This window comes from Lepidochelys olivacea (assembly GCF_965140295.1).
Source record: "Lepidochelys olivacea isolate rLepOli2 genome assembly, chromosome: 3".
NCBI classification, from domain to species: domain Eukaryota; kingdom Metazoa; phylum Chordata; order Testudines; family Cheloniidae; genus Lepidochelys; species Lepidochelys olivacea.
In genome coordinates this window covers 114206567-114213669 of record NC_140413.1, presented here as the reverse complement: position 1 = coordinate 114213669, position 7103 = coordinate 114206567, and positions in this window count along the sequence as shown.

Sequence of the window (7103 nt, the reverse complement as noted above, 5' to 3'; positions counted from 1 at the left end):
GATAAATGGAATCCATTGCTATGATCATGCTCATGTTGTCTGGTGCGTTCAGAAGTAACATTACAGTGTAGATGAACTGACCTCTGTTGCAAGGTCAGCTGAGACAACCAGCCATTTCACACCATGACTGTCCTTGCGGTGGTTTTGTGGCTTAGTAGAGAAAGATTCTTCTTTTAATAATAGGCCATAATCATGCCCTGTATGTCCTAAGAAAGCTGACTCATTCTAATCATGTTGCGTTCATACTTCCCTACTGTTCTTTCATTTTTGTCAGTTACGATAGCTTCAACTTCAGGATTAATACTGACACTTGATGAGCATGATATTTAAATAATCCATTTCCCTGGCAATGTTGATTGTAAAACCACAAACCTCGGAGCAGAAACCTCAGCTTCTTTACGTTCACTTAGCTGTGGCTGTGACGTCTTTTCAAGGGGAATTTTTCAGACACTCCAGGGCATCAGTGCAGTTTTCTGAGCTCAAGATTTGGGGTTTCCCCTCTTCTTTCCTTATAGAATTCCCTTTTCCTTAAACAGCTTTAAAGTACAGTAGCACACTCTCAAGTATCTTATTCCATGGCGACGGGGAGTTATAGATCTGAGTTTCAATGGAGCTTCAAGTCCTCTGCTCTTGTCCACATGCAACTTTGTAGACACCTCTCTACACACATAACAGCTGCACACATAGGTGAGAGAATGTTTATGTTCAAACCCCCAATCACCTGCCAGTGCTGGTGTTAATGCACTAAAAATGTTTGCAGGAAGCCAGGGTCTCAAAATAGAGGCCTAAGGTTACACCTGTGACATATTGGTGGGGAATGAGAGGAGCCTGATTTTTAGCATTCTGGGGCTGGTTGGTGCACTATTCTAGATGATGTGATAGGGAGGATCCACAAGTAATCGGTCATCCTATACTCTTCCAGGTACCTTCTTTACCTTAGTATTTCATCTCAATTGTCTTGCTGATGGTTTCCTGTTTTGATCTTCGTAGGTAGATATTTAGTATTTTATGAATTTGCTCTAGTATGATCAGCTCTGTCAGTTCATATTTTGGCAGCTTCAGTAGCTCTCAATCCAGCTCAGTTTTCTATAATCAAAATGCCGACTTGTAAATGCTATAATCATATCGTGTTTCCCTTCTGTGAAATACTAACTGGGGCATTTGCCAAAGTTATTCCTCCATACTTCCCCCTGTGCATGAGAGGTCCTCCCAGTTCTATCCTACAAGTCACTTACCCCTCTCTCTCACGCACGCTATTCGAATGGATTCTTAAGACTCACTTTTTGCCTGATGTCCATAAAAATGAGTTGTAATTATTCTGATAAATATGTTTAAGTGCACCACCAAAATGTGCATGTGCTTTAATTGAGTAACCAGCTGATCTTATTGGTGTGTCTCTTCTTTCCTCGTCTCCCCATGGCTTGTTGCTCTGTCTGTCAGGTCTAAAATTAGTCTCTAATCCTGCAATTGAGAGCATACTGTCAAGTGTAAAATCAGAGCCGGAGACTGTAAGCTCCTTGGGGCAGGGAGCTAGTTCTGAAAAGCGCCTAATACCCTGATGGCTAAGAACAATCTGAAAAATGTTAAATGACAGTAGGTCACTCAAATGCTTGTTGTATGTGATATATTGCCTGAACACCTTTGCTCTAGCTACTGTCAGATTTTTGTTTTGTTTTGAAGTGATGGTCTTAATGTAATGCACTGTGTCTGCATTAAAAAAGTAACCGTGAATTTTGTAGGTGTTATGACAGATCTTTAAAGCTGAAGGATGTTTTCAGGAGCACTTAAGAAATCTCGGGTTGACTAGTAATAAACTTTTCAACTTGAAGCTTGTTTGGGACTTTTTGGTTGAGAGCGAGGTGCTTAAGTTAGTATGATAGAAAACTCTGGGGTATAAAAACAACTCGGCTATAAAAACAGGAATAAAATCTTTCTGCTAGCTCTTTAAAGCAGTGGTGCAATAACAGTTTAAAAAAAAATTCTGGTCATGTTCTGATAAATCTTGCAATGGGGTCATAACATTTTCCAAGAAGCCTAAGAATTTTCTGCTCCTGGAAGGGGACGAGGCAATGTGTATCCTGATGGCATCAAAAGAAGATCTTTTAAAAACCTCCTACACCTGTTTAGTGAAACTGCTGGCAATGGCCTGGGCCTGAAATAGTTGCATTCTGGTCGTGATGAGTTTAGTAGCTTTGTCTCGTTATGTTTAGTTTTGCTGGGGGCAGGCCAACTTATATCCAGCCAGGCTAAGGGAGGGCTCTCCTCTCTTTTCTGACTAATCACCACTTTCTATAGCCTTTTATGTCCCCCTTGGTTGGCTTTAAATGCAGTGCTTGTTTTTGTTGGCAGCCTACCTCCAATGCTGCTCCATAAATTGGTTGAAAGAGCGAAGTGTGTCTATCATGCAGTCCCCTCAAACTGCACCAGATTTCTGGCAAAGTATTCTCTTTTGAAACCGGTAGCATGGGCCAGAACAGGGTTTCTTGTAGCTGTAACACTGATAACAAATCAGATGTCCCCTTTTTATTAGCAAACAAAATAATATTTTGCTGTGCCCCTAGTGAAGGAAGGTGACTGTCATTTTGCAATTTAAGAAACCAAACGATTTTACCGAGTGATAATAGTGCCAGTGGAAGTTCCACAGTCACTTCCTGTCATCAGCAGGTGGCCTGAATCAAGGTGTCTTGCTTTCAGAAGTATTTTAGATTTGCTATAAACTGACACAAGGCACTCAGTCTTATTCAAAGCCCAGAGATACTCCTATTGACTTCAGTGGGCTTTGGGGTCAGGCCCTAATGTTCGATCCTGCCATTTAGAATCTCTTTGCTCAGAACCCACAGTCTCAGACAATAGCGCAAATTGTATGTACTTATGATTGAACACCCTGCCTCAGTAATACACTTACAAATGAGAAGGTAAAGCCAAGACATTTTAATTCAAGTTCAAGGGTGAAATTCCATCCCTATATGAGTTGATGGTAATTTTACCATGGACTTCAGTGGGTCCTGCATTTCACTTGAGGAATCTACACCAAGAATGTACACGGTCCTCTAAGACCATAGGGACAATTGAAGTCACACAAAAATCTGTCCGCTACCTCATAGCAGTGTCAAACACGAGCTACTTTAGGTTCAGGATGGTAAAACGTTCTTCTGGGGGAAGATATTGGCTGTTTCACAATGTTTTTGGATTTGGGAATTTCCTGCAATCGGCCTCAAGAGGGGAACGTCTACTAGTCCTTGTCTCTACGAGAAGGTACTCGGAAAGACATTTTGATCAAAGCAATGCAATTCTTTAGGTAAATGAACTAAGGTTCATTGTTACTTCGGCGGTACTGGGGCCAGGACAGGCACTAGCAAGCCGGGCAGCTAATATCACACAGTCTTTGCTGTACTGTTACACTGAATGAGAAAACAGCCCGATGCCATCACGAGTGATAACTAATGGCACAGTCTGTTTTTTAATTAGTTACACTTCTCCCTGGTGAGCTTGTCATGGGGCAATAGCTGGTGTTTTGAAAATTTAGAATTGTAAAAACGGGGGGGGGGAAATCCCTTTCCTCTGTTGTGCTGTGGGCTATAAGACACTGAATGTGCTGCAGCCGCAGCTATGTATAGTCAGAAACAACCCACCCCAGGCACTGTTTCACTATTACTACTTCACAGTAAGAGTTTTCATCATTCTTCTAAAAAAATAAAAACCAGCTCCAGTCACCATGTACTGGAATGAGTTTCCTGGGTTTTACAGTAACAGCAAGGCAATTGCTGACTTTATATTATGGCTGGGCCAAAAGGCTTGGGCCCCGTTGTCCTAGGTGCTGTACATACAAAGAGGCGAAAGCCCCACAGGCTCATTTAAGACTAGCTGTATAACACCTGCATGTACTGAACAAATTGGAGGGCCCTGAGAAGGGAGCGTGCAGGCTAACAGCTTAGGGCCGTGTCTGTGTACAACGCGGTGGGCCTCAGTCAGTTAAAGTTGAAGTTTTATAAATAAAATAAATAGCCACACTGGCCATAAAATGCAGGCTAGTGTTGAGACCTTATTGTGTGACAATGACAGAGCAGGCTTCCTTCTTGTTTCACCCCCTCCCTCTGCAGCAGCCTGGGGCCTGGGCCCGTGCTCCCACAGGAGCCAGCTGCAGCAACTTCAGTGCTCCAGAGATTCAATCCATCTTAATTGTTGGGACCCCCCCATAGCTACTAACCATCCCTGCAGATATTTCCCATAGGCTAGGTCCCTCCCTGCCAGTGAAGTGTCAGGCACAGTGGTTTGCTTATGGCAGCATTCGGCGTGAGATGAAAGAACTCCATGTTTATAGTGGGAAGGCATCTCCCACCGTAGCTCTGGAGAGAGTAGTGTGTCTGTCTACATGAATGTGTGCGTTCAGGAATCCTTCAGTAAAGAGCTCTGGGCTTATCTGTGATGGCCAAGTGAATTTATAAATATATCATAGGCCTGCTGAGCAGCTCCTCTCCACCACTGACGCACCTGGCTAAGGGCTTGCAGGATGTGGGTCATTAGGAAATGAAACAAAATGGGGAATTCAGGAGACAGTGTGGTGGACAAATCATTCTTTACTTTCTCCCTCTCCCGCCCCCACCCCCGTCATTCTGATAAAACACACTACCTGGTAAACATCCACTTTGAGACTTTAGATTAACTTATTTTTCTCTTTCTTGCTAACTCAATGCTGTTGGGTTCTCCATGTGTGACTCATAAGCTGTTGTTTCAAACCTTTAGTTTCCTCCTCTTCTTTTGCAAAACAAATGAAAGTCTAAGGACTTGTAGTTCAATTATATTAACCAACCAACTGAGGAAGTAAAATGATCACATGCAAGGGGCGTTGCCTGCTTGCTGCACTTGTTTGCATTCAGTTGACATCAGAGTTATAACAAGCCTCTAAATACAGGGCTGACTTCCTTGTGGGGAACAGCATTGCTCAGACGCCAGCCTGGTGCATTAGCAGTGGGACAAGGCAGCCGGTGACTCAAAGCATAGTATCGGACGAGTCACAGAGCTCTCTGTGAGTACAACTCTTCACTTTTATTCATTTCAGCCAACGCAGGAGGGTGGTAGAGGAGAAAGTTGAGTTTTCACCCACACAATCCTTCAGCATGACCAAATGGTTTAGCCTCCCACCAAATATTCTGTGAGGCTGTTTGATCAGTATTTTTAGCTTCTTAAGACTAGTTCTTAAAATTTCCTGTGGAGACAATGTCCACAGGTAAGAATCAAATTAGTGGTAGCTGATACATTTCAAGAGCTGTACAGCTACCTTTTCAGCAGCAGCCAGCACAAGTTGGGGATGGAGAGGAGCGCTAAAGTGGTATAAAGCTGTCCACGCACTCCTGGCCCTGCAGCATGCAAGTCAGAGGAGACTGACTGCTGCTCTGGCTTAATGCCAGCTATGAACAACCTCAGGCTCCAAAACCTTTTATTTATGGCTGAGTTAATACCTTTTATTGGACCAACCTCTGGGCATGAGACAAGCTTTCAAGCTACACAGAGCCCCATTCACTCCTCTGGCACAAATATCCAGCTGTGAGGGTCTCTCTGTAAGATCAGGGGCTTCAAAGAGAAGTGACTGTGGGACAGAGCCTTGGCTGGTGTAAATTGTGGTAGCTCATGGGGAACTACCCTGTTTACACAAGTTGAGGGTTGGGCTCATTGTCTGTTTCAAGTCTCTACCCATTGACTATACCCAGTTGCCCCATAGCCCATACATTGTTAGTCAGCTAGTGGAGATGTTGCAGAAGTGAGTCTGGAGGGGAGCATGAGGGAGAAGCCGGTGGCCTTACCGATCAGTTCCGAGCGGACATTCAGTGGGAGTTCCCTTGGAAATGTATTTTCACTATTAATGTGCCCCTTGACCCATCCGTTTCTGCTACTCATTTAAAAGCAGGGAGGGAGGAGACACACACAATCTATTCAATAAGGCAATTTGCTTGCTCTGCTTTCCCAGCCCAAAGTGTAATCCTCTGGGGCTTGAAACCAGGAACTTGGGATCAAACAGCCTAAACCTCTCCTCTGGTGCCTGAGCGGAAAGACCCAGGTTGCACAGCTCACAGGAGCTAGCAGACTCCAATCCTCTGTCCATGGCTGGACCACTAGGGGGAGCCCCGAGCCACAGTGCAGACGTGGGTGGGTTACAGATGGGGTCTGGCCAGGGAAGCTCAGACCACGTTCCAGAGAGCCACAGCACCCCCAATCCCCACTTAGGTCACAACACATGTTGTGATGCCCTGGCTGGAGTGACTGACATGGGGATTGAGCCCAGGACCCATGGAACCAAAAGCACGAGTCTCCATGGCCTGGGATAAGGAGCCTGGCTCCTTAATGCAAAGCCTGCAGCAAACACATGAGCCTGTACCTGGGACTAGCCGCTGGTGAGGACGGCAGCAATGTGAGGGCAGGTACCCAAGGGGTACTACTCTTCTATAATTCGTTATATTATCATTGTGCCTAGGAGCGCGAGGCAGGGCCCAGGACTCCACCGTGTTAGGTGCTGTACAAACACAGAACAAAAACGTTGGCTCCGGCCAGGAGCAGTTTACAATATGAATCTAAGATGAGAGACAACAGTAGGATACATACAGCAGGGGCGTACAAGAACTCAGTGACACAGGACTGATCGGCCTCACAGCCAGTGGTCTCGGCCCACTAGCACCTTGTTCATTGTGCTAGCCAACGACCATATTTTAAACTGCAAACTCATCAGGGAAGGAACTTGGCTTTTGAAAAGTCTGAAAAGCCCAGTGCTGAGACAAAGATGGTATCACAGGTGAACCCTGATTCGTTGAAGCTCTAAGTTAACTACCATCCACTTTTGCCCCCAAGAGAGCCTCCTGTTGTAAAGTAGCTCAGCTTCTCTGGAAGGAAACGTCGGCCTTCACTCCTGCAGAGATGAGGTTGGGTTAAAATGCCAGTCTTAACTAGTGCTTCCATCATGGAGCTGCAGTGGCAGTAGGCCTTCAGAAAAATGCCAGGGCAAGACCCAGTACAACATTCCTAGCGAATGCTGGAGAAAGTTACGTTACCTTAGCTTACTCTCAGGCAGGCATACTCAGTCTGCTCCTCTCGCCACAGCCCCTCAACAATGA